The sequence below is a fragment of the Canis lupus genome, chromosome 26 (genome assembly GCF_003254725.2).
Source record: "Canis lupus dingo isolate Sandy chromosome 26, ASM325472v2, whole genome shotgun sequence".
In the NCBI taxonomy this organism is placed as follows: Eukaryota; Metazoa; Chordata; class Mammalia; order Carnivora; family Canidae; genus Canis; species Canis lupus.
The window spans coordinates 10,445,581-10,457,878 of NC_064268.1; the positions used below are offsets into that span (position 1 = coordinate 10,445,581).

The 12,298-nt window shown below is 43.2% G+C and overlaps 1 protein-coding gene across 1 annotated transcript in view; it reads left to right on the plus strand.

The window, feature by feature from the left end:
- Window positions 1-367: 367 nt before the first annotated feature.
- The window catches only part of RPH3A (rabphilin 3A), a 264,940-nt gene continuing 253,009 nt past the window's right edge, over window positions 368-12,298 (plus strand). The window contains exon 1 of the mRNA XM_049101684.1: window positions 368-391. The gene's annotated coding sequence lies outside the window, so the exon portion shown is untranslated. The remainder of the gene's footprint in view (window positions 392-12,298) is intronic.

The following is a 12,298-nucleotide window of genomic DNA, read 5'->3' on the forward strand; positions in this document are numbered from 1 at the left end:
CTGACTGCACGGGGAGGGAGGAACGTGCGAGGGGGTCCTGCCGCCCAGAAACCCAGCGGCAGAGACAACTAACTTTTCTTGGCGTTCGAGGGAGAGGGGGCCGTGGTCTTCCTAACCCCGGGGCTTGGCTCGGGCCCCCCTGTGACTGCCCCCAGGGCCAAGCTCCCACCTCTAAGGGCAGAGCGCGCGCGCACGTGTGCGTGTGTGTGTGTGTGTGGGGGGGGAGGACTTGGTGATCGAGGGTCACGCGCAGGTGGCTTTGCCGCGGTGGTGGCGGCGGTCGCAGAGGCGACACCGCTGGACGCGGCGGCGGAGGGACAGCCGGCCACAGGCGCCGCGGGGCGGGCCAGGTGCGCGCGGGTCTCGCCTCCCCGAGCCGCAGCGCCGCGGGGTAAGGGGGCTCGGGGGGCGGGGGGGCCTCCGGGGCGGGGAGGGCGACGCAGGACTGGGGGCCGGTGCTGGGGGTACGCTAGACGTGGGGGTGGGGCGACCACGGAACCGGACGGCCCGGGGAGGCGCGCGACCCGCGGACGCCCTGGGCTCGGGGGCGGGGCCCTGCGAGCGCGTGCCGGGGGCTCGTCTGCGCGCGGAAAACAGGTGGTCGCCGGTGCTCGCGGCCCTGGGGCGGCGGCCTGTCCCTGACCGCAGCAGCGTCCCTCCTCCCCGGGCTGCCAGGGGGTTAGCACCTCGCTGGGGTGGCCACAGGGCGCTGGATGTGCGCTCGGCGGCGGTCCCAGGGGCTGCCGGACCACCGTGCTGTGCGCCGCCGAGAGCAGGGACCTGGGGCCAGCTGGGGACCCACCAGGGACACTCATGGTTGCTAGGCAGGACTGTGCGCCCAGTGCGGCCAGAGCGGCCAAATTCTTGGGGAGCCAGGAAGTGAGACATTTATATCTATGTAAAATCACCTTTAGATTTTGGCAGTTTACTTAAAAACACTTTTTTTTTTTTAAATAATGAAAAGTTTTGAACGCACATGAAAATAGGGAAATAAGTATAATAAAAAATGTTAATTTTTACAATACTGTGTGAGTCAAATAAAACATGTTCAATGGCTACCTCCGGCTACTCAGGGCCCTGGTCTAAGCCGGGCCTATTGGAAGTGTGGTCCTGGACGGGCAGCATCAGCACCACTTGGGAGTTGATTAGAAAATGCTGAATCTCAGGCCCCACCCCAGATCTACTGAATTAAACTCTGGATTTTAATGAGATCCCCAGCTGATCCATACACATGCTAAGGTTTGTTAGCATGTGTACAGGAAACCCTGTTCTAGGCCCTTTTGCCTGAACAAGTTTTATCATCCTCTCTCCTTTTTTTTTTTTTTTTTTAAAGACTTTATTTATTCCTGAGAGATACAGAGAGAGAGGCAGAGACATAGGCAGAGGGAGAAGCAAGCTCCATGCAGGGTGCCTGATGTGGGACTCCATCCCGGGACTCCAGGTTCATACCCTGAGCCGAAGGCAGATGCTTAACTGCTGAGCCATCCAGGTGTCCCTCCTTTTTTTTTTTTTTTTTTTAAGATTTTATTTATTTATTTGACAGTGAGCACACAAGCAGAGGGAGCAGCAGGTAGAGGAAGAAGCAGGCTCCTCGCCAACCAGGAGCAGGACATAGAGCTGGATCCCAGGACTCCCGGACCCCAGGATCATGACCTGAACAGAAGGCAGACACTTAACTGAGCCACCCAGGCACTCCCATCCTCTTTCCTGATTGGTCTTCCTGCCTCCAGGGTCACACACACACACACACACACACACACACACACACTCTCTCTCTCTCTCTCTCTCTTTTTGATGTACTTGGAGTTCTTACCTTAATATCCTAAGACTCAGATCTGGTCCCAGATAATTTCACAGAGGGAAGAATATTCTTTAGGAAGGCCTGGCTATATTACACAGTAAAATTGACGGTGTTCACACTAGCACCCTGCCTGAACTGTTATCTCTTCTTTATCTTATAGAATTGTTTTGAAGATGAAATGAGTTAGATAATAGCATTTGTATATGTTTTTATTAATCAGGACTCTTTCAATGAAAAGAGATAATTTAAACCAGTTTAGGATAAATCAATAAATACGTATTTTTTCAAGGCTTAGAAAGACTAAGGGAGGATTTCAGGTATGGCTGGATCCAGGGGCTTAGGTAATGTACTTGGAACTTGGTCCTTCTCTTTCAGGAGGCAGTAAGGGCAATGGGGGCTGACTCACCTGGACCAAAAAGGCTGAGATTGGAAGCATGGTGGTTTATTTAAAAAAGAAAAGAAGGAAATAAATTGTTGGCATGGAAGGACCAGATGTCCCTTACTTAGTTGGAAACCATATTTGTTGTCATTCTTAGTGATTTTGTCTGATTGCCCCTACTAGATTTCAAGTTCTTTGAAAGCTATGGCTCTATCTTCCTCATCTTTGTGCCCTCACACAGCAGATGTACTGCATTTCACGTAATGATGCTCAGGAAGTACTGAATCAAATGTAATTGACTCAGTAGAGATTCAGTCTCTGAGACACCAGCCTCAGGCAAGAAATCTCTCTCCCCCTCTGAGTTACTGTGGAAGTTACTGTTGTCAAGCGCCTGTAGTATGAAGAACAACACAGACTCCGATGTTGGATGCCTTTGTTTCTCTCACTGCCACCCCTTGGTTCAAAGTCATTTTGTCCCTTTGCAGGTGCCAAGCAGCTAGGAAAATGGGCCCAGCATGAGACAATTTCAAACCGCGCAGCATTTTATTATGCAAAGGTAACAGGGTTTTCTCAGTGTGACCCCAGCCATAGTGCCTGCCTATGATGGTTACCTCAGAGTCAGGAAAAAAACAGAAGCTTTCAATAGTAAACGTCAATCAAAGGGAGCTGCTGAATCCCCATTTTGATAGGGGCCAAGATTCTTTTGAGAGGCAAAACTAATTTCCAGCAGCTAATAAGAGCCTTAAAAAAGCAAAAACAAAATGTAATAAAAAAGCTCCTCAAACCACCAAAAAAAAAAAAAAAAAAAAAAAAAAAAAACCACCGCCCCCAGAAGCAGCCCGCCCCATCTTCCCAAACAAAACAAAACAAAACAACCACAAATCAAACAAAACCCAACCAAACCAAAACAATAAAAAAAATAGAACACAGATATCTAGGAAGGTCTACAGAAGATTAGAAGTCTTTTAGGGGTACAATGCTTGGAACTGGATTTCTGTTCTTTTAGTCCAGCCTGAATGGGAGAGACAGCAGGGAGCATAAACATAACCTGAGAGGGACTCAGAATTATTTCTCCTATAAATTCTGTCATTAGATATCTTAATGAGTTAAGCTCTTATTAAAAAGAAAAAAGGAAAAAAAAAAAAAAGGCAAACATATAGACCACTCACATTTTAGTCTGAACTGACCACTTGTTGACAGCTAAGAGTTGCAAACTCAACTGTTCATAGGTTCCAGGCATGACATGGCAACAAGTGAAGTGGGCTGAGCCAGGAAAATAGGAGCATGGTAGGGATATGATGAACTGGAAAACACATGGCCCATCTACAGGGAGCAGCTGCAACTCAGCTCTCAGTAATTGTAGGCTCAGTATTACTGTATTTTTTGGAACAGAAGTTGGAAATCTAAATTTTATGTGAAATCTTCCAATATTTAAAAATATAAAAAAATTTACCTGTCTTATCTGCTAGTTTGTAACCTTTGCTCATCACAGACTTACCTTGATAATCTGATCAAAGCTATAGAACCTGGGAAATTTATTTTGTGTACAATTTCATAGAGGGCCTCCATCAATCCTACTGTGTGCCTGTTGGTCAGAACCCAAACCTGCTCTGCAGGTTATACTTACCAAGAGAGGACCTATTGGGCTAGATTTGCCACGATCACGTGTGCAGCACTTCTATTGGATAGAGTTTCAGTCATGGTCTCCCTCTCATGTTGTGATTGGTTGCATTTAGCTGGGGCTTTGATTCTGCATCCAATCAGGTGTTGCCAGTAGTTGCAGGGCTGGATATACGCAAGACGTGGGCTCCAGCCCCCCATTACTTTCAGAAGACAGTAAACCAGGGGTTACTTTTCTCAGAAGTAGCTGTGGGCACCCAGATCCTTTGAACTTCATTGCTCTCCAAGATGCTTCCTCACTGACATTCCACCCATCCCCCATTCTCTTTGCATTTGGAAAACTCCTTCCAAATCTCCCCTTTCATCTTCTTATATCAAAAAAAAAAAAAAAAAAATCCGGTAAAGGAGTTACTTTCAGTTTTTACTATCTCATTAAAAAATTAGTCTATCAAAGTAATGCAAGTACACCGTTGAAAAGTCAGATGATAACATATTTATAACAAAGTACTAGTTTCCACTTACTCTGCTAGTCCCTCTGTAGACACAACTATTTTCAACTCCTTTAGCTGATTCTTAGGGCATTTTCCCATCTTCATATTTCTATTCTTGATTTTGGCCTGTAGTTGTAGTTATTTCATTCACTCTCTCACTCATTAATCAATCAGTTAATTAAACACAAATACAGAAAACATCACTATGGGCTAGGGCCCCATGCTGCAATAGAGGGATGAGCAAAACCAGATTCAGTCTCTCCTTTATGGAATTCTTCACTAGCAGAGGGGCTGATCTATGATTAATCAAAGAATCACACAATTAAATGTAAAATGGCACCTGCAGTAAGTGAACCCAGGAAAGGCACATTACATGAGGGGGAATTTGACATGGTTGAGGAAATCAGAGAAGGCTTCCCTGAAGAAAGTTGATTGAGCTGAGATCTAAAAAGTGAGCAGATGTAAAAGCCTTGGGAGAGAGGGAAGGGAGGAAAGGAAAAGCATTTCAGGTAGAGGGAATAGCATATGCAAAACTCCATGGAGGGGAGTCTGTATGGTGGATATGAGAAACCATTTCCCCGGCTACTTGGAACTATAATTTCTAAATAAATGAACCTTCCTAGTAGAGACTTGGAAGAGAGGCATTGTGGTTAAGACCTGGGCTATGGGTTCAAATCTTCTCTCCCCAACTCATTACCTATTTGCCCTCACACAAGACACCTGACTTCTGAGTCTCAGTTTTCTTATGTAAAAAAATGCTGTTCCTAGGCAGTAGAGGATTTGGTGATGATCTTGAAATGACATAATTCTTGTAAAGTTTTGCTAAGTGCCTGTCCCACAATTAGTGGTAAAAAAAATGCTCATTGATATTATCACTATGTCGTTTTTTGTTTATTGTTTTTTTTAATTTTTATTATTATTATTTTTTTGTTTATTGTATAAATATCAGCTGATGGGGGCAAATCTAGGCTGAATCCTGAGGTTCTGAAGGCTAGCAAAGTCTGGGGGACAAACAATGCTTTGGTTTGAGCTGACCATCAGTCTGATGTCTTCAGATCACAGCGGAGAGAGAACACGTGTGTTTTGAAAGTCACCCTGAGCGTGGCGTTTTCCTGGTCTGCAGCCATTAGCCCTGATTACATGAGGTGCTTTAGAGCTCTGTGGACTCTCTCTGTCCCTCCCTTATTAGGATTGTCTGGGCAGGAGGCAGAGAGTGGATGCTTCGGGGGCAGGCATGCCTACAATGCACCTCAAGACTCTGCTGCCACATCCAAGGCTCAGAATCTTGGGAGTCTAGCCTTTGGCCAGAGAATTGTGTTGGTCATTCTCTTTCTGTCTTGCCTGAAATTCTAAAAACCCACTTTATTTTGACCTTGCCCCTGACCTTGTGGATGCCCTGAACCCAGGTGACAGGTTGTTTATGGTTTGCTAACAATGATGATGATGATATAATGTGGCATTAAAGCTGCAAGAAAAAAAAAAAAGCTGCAAGAAGACTAGTTACCTGAGCAGCCCGGGTGGTTCAGCGGTTTAGCGCCGCCTACAGCTCAGGAAGTGATCCTGGGGACCGGGGATCAAGTCCCATGTCAGCCTCCCTGCATGGAGCCTGCTTCTCCCTTATTATTAAATAAATAAAATCTTAAAAAAAAAAGAAGACTAGTTACCTCTCTTTTCTCCTTCTTCCCTCTGCCTCTTCCTCTCTGTGCTTCACTGTCTCTGCCAGTTTGTCTTCCTGTATCTGTCTCTGCCTCTATCTCTATTATTATTATTATTATTATTATTTATTTTTATTTTTATCTCTTCGCCTTGCTTTATGTCTCTTTGCTTCTGTGTCTCAATCTCTAGTCTTTGCTTCTCTTTGCGTATCCTTCCATTTCTCTCTGGATGTAACATTAAATTCTTTCTCTCTTTAAAAAAGATTTTGTTAAAAAAAAAGATTTTGTTTATTTATTTGAGAGAGAGAGAGAGAGAGAAAGACCACAAGGGGGAGGGGAGGTCAGAGGGAGAAGCAGATTGCCTGCTGAGCGAGCAGGGAGGCTGATGTGGGGCTTAATCCCAGGACTCTGAGATCATGACCTGAGCTGGAACCAAGAGTAGGATACTGAACTGACTGAGGCTCCCCCACTTCGGGCGCCCCCTCTTCATTAACATTCTGTGATTTTATGGAAATAGCCTAGCCCTCTCAATGAGATCATCTGTGACCAAGGACTTAGCTAACATCATTTTTGTTTTGTGTAGGAAGGCAGTGGGAGGAGTTTGGTGCTCTGCACTTTGATATAGTTTAGTCAAGACAGCCTTTTTATGAGAAAATTTGTGCAAATTGGTTCACGAGGTGTAAGATGTGACTAAAATATTAAATTCCTACACTGTCAAAGCGCTAATGGATTGGGAAGGCAAATTATAGAGGCATGTTCTCCCACAGGAGTTCCACTGACATTTAAAATTAATTTTTCTTAAATCTGTGGCCATTACATTTCACACTGGTTTTGAGGGGGAACATTCCAAACCAAGTTCTTGGTGAGCACCCTAATAGAGGAGAACAGTAGTAATTAAATTAGAAGTGCAAAAATTGTTCTTTGGTTAAGTTTTCTTACCTTGGGGAACATTAGCAAGAGGAAATGTTTTGTAGCGTCTTGACAAAATTAAGATTATGGGCTGTAATGGAAATGAACAGACCTGCAGATAAAATGTTTGGGAAAAAACGCCAACTATACATGGCTTGGGAAGAGTTTTATGATTTTCCTGCCTCCTTCCCTCCCTTCCTTTTTTTCCTCCCTTTCTCTCCTTTCCATTCCTGTGTCGTATCCCTCCCGCCTGTATTATGCCTGGGTCAGTAGCCTGCTGTGCTTGAAACTGAACTGACATTCAAGATACCTGAGTTCAATCCCAGCCTTGCTGCTCACCAGCTATGTGACCTTGGGAAATTTATTCAGCTTCTCTGGGCTTCAGTGTCCTCTTGTGTTGAATGAGAAGTTTTTGGAGCAGATGACCATGAGTATTTTTTCCAGGTCTAAAATTCTTTGTCACACATGCCAACAAATGTTTAATTTTTAATATGCATTTTTGCCCTTGTTATGAAGAGGAAAAATTCATTAAACAATAATAAAAAAATGAACAAATGGGAATTACCTCCAATCCTACCACCCAAAAGAGCACTGTGAACAATTTAATGCATTTCCTTTTAGTTTTTTTTGGTACATAATTTCAATATACGGGTTGTTTGTATTATGTGTAGCACTTGGGTATCCTCTTCAGTTAGAATTTTCTCCTTGAGCATGTCCCTCTGTCCTTCTGTATTTATGAACATTTTTAGTGGGTACAGAGTATTTCACTCAGCACCTGGATTTACATTACCATTCCATGGTTGCTAAACATTTTGGCAGCTTTTCTCTTTTATGGCTACTTTACCTGGGGAGACTAAGATTTATCTAAAGCTCCTCTGTATTGTTTTAGAGCTTGAATAGAGAACTGAGGTCCAGCTTCATAGAGACTCCTTTCCATATAGGCCCACTGGCTGAATCTGGACAGCAGATACATTTTGTTCAACCTAAAGACGGTTTTTAATAATTAATTTTATTTTATTCTCACATTAAAAAAAATCTAATATCTCACACAAAAATCCAGATTTCCAGCTTCTTTTAGAAATGTAAAAATTATCCTGAGTAGCAATAGGCAGGTGGTGTTGAGGGGCAATTGCCCCTTCTGGTGGGCATGGTCTCTTTGCTTTCCCCAACCCCCTGAGACCACCTGTGCTTTCCCCAACCCCCTGAGACCACCTCCCCTGTGGGCATTTGAATTTGAGCTCTATGGTGAATTGATTATGTTTGAGCTGAAGCATGGTACCAGTTAGGCACAGGCTGTGATGTGCTGAACTTTTCACTCGCTGAACAGGACCCAGTAAATACATGCTGGGCATTGTGCCAAGTCAGGCTGTTTTTACAGGTGCTCTGGGAATTGTGGGGCTGAATTTCTGTGTTCCGCATTGTTTTTGGTGGTTTGTGCTTGGAGAAATGAAATCATTATTTGGATGCTGCCAGGATGCAGGGCCGGATAACTCGGCAAAAACTCCTAACCTGGTTTTGAGAATTCGGGTCTACGATAGACCATCATTTATTTCTTTTTATCTATAGTTTAATGTGTGTGTCTGCTGTTTTCTGAAGCCTTAATTCAGGAGCCTTAGCCAGGCCATCTGCAATCAGACCCCTTTTTGGCACATATTGCAATTGTAATTACATTCTTATTTGTGTGCTTATTTGTGTGTGTCTCCACAGTGGCAGAGATAGTAATGCTCATCAAATATTCCATATACTCTGCTGCATTCCCACCTGCCTTGCAGTGAAGCAGGGCCATGTAATCAGTGCTGGTCCATGAGCTATGAACAGAGGGGTATGTGTGACCTTTAGGTTTAAGTGCAGGAAAGGATGTAAGCCCTCTGTGTGTCTTTCTATGCTGCGTGGAATGTGTTCGTCATGGTGTCATGATCAAAATGTGAAATCAGACTATTATTTTAGCCTGGATTTCGTAGTTACTTGGACTCTATGTGGTGAAGAGTACACTCTTGTGTTAAGGCACTGGGATTTCGGTGTATTTGTTACTGCAGCATAGCCTAGCTTAAACTGACTGATAGATCCTCTTAGACTTGATGAGTAGGGACTACACATTCATGTCTACAAAAGCTTTCGACAGACAGCCAGTGTTCAATTATAGGATGGATAAAGAAACAAATACAGTGTTTGTTTTTAGACTGTATGTATACCCAGGTCTTTCCTTCTGGGATGGCATGTTAGACTAGAAAGACACCCTCCTGGAGAAGAAAAAGAGAACTAACATTTATCAAGTACTATCTATTTTTGTCAGTTTTGATCCACATTTAAAGATGAGGAAAAAGAGGTCCACACAGATTAGGCAGGTTGCCCAGGGTCCTAAAGCTGTTTAATACATGGTTTTGTCAGAATGTCCCCTATCCATCTTTTCAATTGTCTTTAGGTTTTAGCTTGAATGCCTTCCCTGATCAGCAGGCTAGTCTACTTCTCACTGTTATATGTTCTCCTAGCTCCTGGAACTTCCCTATAGAATACTATTGCTTCCCACTAGACTCTCAGTGCTCTGCTCTGAGCGTAGGTCCTCTGTCTGTTTTGCTCAGTGCTGTATCTCCAGGACATAGTGTATGCCTGGCAAACTGGAGGTACTAAATAGATGTTTGTTCAATGAATAAAAAGGAGTCAGAAAACATAGACTGTTGTTCTGGTACCACCATTAATCAATTGGGTCTTCTTGGGCAAGTGATTTTACTTCCAGGAAATCTAGTGCTCCCCTTTATATAAAGAAGGTATTTGGCTCTGGTGTTCCACAAATGTTTCATTCTCAAATTACCCTCTTATTCCTTCTCAGGGTCTCATTTTGGGCTACTTTCTCATCCTTTTAATTTCATTCCTATTCCTGGAATAGCTGACAGAGCTGGGATTTGAACCCAGCAGTCTAACTAAATAGTCCATGAGAGAGGCACCTGGCTGGCTCAGTTGGTGGAGTGTGCAACTCTTGAGCTTGGGGTTGTGAGTTTGAGCCCCATGTTGGGTGTAGTGATTACTTAAAAAATAAAATCTTAAAAAAACCCCAAACAGTCCATGATTTTTTAAAAGATTTTATTTATTCATGAGACACACACACACACACACACACACACACACACATGAGAGAGAGAGAGAGAGACAGAGACAGAGACAGAGACAGAGGAGAAGCAGGCTCCATGCAGGAAGCCTGATGTGGGACTCGATCCTGGGACTCCAGAATCACACCCTGGGCCAAAGGCAGATGTCAAACCGCTGAGCCCCCCCAGGGATCCCCAACAGTCCATGATTTTAACTGCTAATTCCACCCATCTATTGCCCCACCTATCCTTCCATTTATCTGGTCGTTATTCATCCATCCACTTGTATGGTCACTCATCCATCCACATATCCTACCATCTATCCAAATATCCCATCCCTCCTTGAATGCATGCATGCATCCGTTTATTCATCTAGGGATTTTCTGTCCAAATACCCATATATTCTTCAAAAGTATTTTGGAGTGAATACTGTATGCTAGGCCCTGTGCTGAGGGTACTCGGTCCAACAGGAACAAAACCAACTGAGTTCCTACCCTCCTGGAGTCTCAGTTCATGAGGTTTCTCCTGTGTTGCTATTAATGTGGGATGTTGAAATAATGCTCAATGTGTGAGCTGGAGCTCTTCAGTTGATTCTATTGTATTTGTTCTTGTATCCTCATGGATAATATAATACTGTGTTGTAATTATTACATGTAAATATATTAGTTAATTAACAAGTGTTTATTGTATGCCAGGCACTATGTTAGGTACACACAAGACCCAACTTGTTCCACAGCTCCAGAGGGTATCACTCACCCTCTTCTATTTGATCCTAGAATTGTATAGAATAGTGGGACCACTGTCTTAAAGGAGTCCACAGCCTAGTATAATGATTAAGAGCTTGGGTTCTGAATCTGGACAGACTGGCTTTGAGTTCCATTTTTGCCACTTATTGACTTTGTAATTTTGTCAAATCACTTCACCTCTCTGTGCTTCAATTTCCTTGCCTGTAAGATAGGGATAATAATAGTTCATAGATTGTTATATGGCAAAGAGTTATTTAATGGAAAAGCTCTCAGAATAGTACCTAGCGTATAGTAAGTGCTCAATAAAAAACTAGTGAGCAACTTAGATATATCTGCACTTTGTGGCTTTCTTTAACAGTTTTTCAGGTGGGGAAACTGAGGAGCATGACCTACCCAAACCTGACATGATCAGCTTAACCCAGTCTATGATAAATTGGTTAGTGACTGTTTATTGATCTAGAGGGTATGTGTTTCATGTAACAAGGTACTTACCCAAGCTAGCATAAACCAATTTTTAATAAACTGTGACCCTATTTTGATGTTTGATTACTCTCAAGCTCTGTCCCTTCCTTCCTCTTTTCCCTTTGCCCCATATCTGGGCAAGCCAGTAAGAAATCCCATGTGCTTCATGCTTTGATGCCATTCCCTAACCACAACAAAATGAAAATCTCATCCCTCTCTTTGGTCAAGACATTCCAGATCAGCTTGAGTGCCTGCCCTATTATCCCCAGAAAATTTCATTATATAAGTAACAAATCTTTACATACCCTTCTCGTGCATGTGTGGTATCATCAATCTTGACATCCAAACCAACTTTAGGTAGAGCATTGATTCCATTCTCCATGGGAAAACCATAAAATCCTAATGTTAACAGAGCGAATTTGGAGAAACCAAATATAATGGAGATACTAATTGATCTGAAGGAAATGACCCAGAAATTGCACTTCTCTGATGCTACTGGAGAAAGTATATACACCTGTGTGAGAGGAGCAGCTCAATAAACCATGGTACATCCTGGCATGGGCTACCTGACAGTCATTAAAAAAATTAAGTAGGGTGGTTGTGTACAGAGAAGGGTAGATTCCCTCCAAACATGTCATTGAGTGAGAAAAACAAGATGAAGACGATGTTAAGTATGTCTATGTTCTTTTTAGAATTAATTTTTGATGTGATGTGAGGTAGGGAGGAATCATGGTGTTTCTTTTTTTGTCTGTATGACTGTCCAATTGATTCAGCATCATTTGTTCAAACGATCCTTTTGTACAACAGCAATGCCTTTATTATAAATAAAATGACTGTCTATGTGTGGTTCAGCTCCAGGACTGTATCTTGTGCCATTCATCTATCATGGGCCAAGGCCAACACCACAAAATCTTAACAATTATAGCTCTAAGGAAGACTTGAAATCTGGTGGTGTAATTGTTTTCTCTTCCTCCTTGTCTTTCATCTATATTGCTTGATTTTTGTTAGGTTCTTTGCATTTCCATATAAGTTTTAGAATCAGCTTATATATTTCAATTAAAAAAGATTGATTTTGGGCAGCCCCAGTGGCGCAGCGGTTTAGCACCGCCTGCAGCCCAGGGCGTGATCCTGGAGACCCTGGATTGAGTCCCA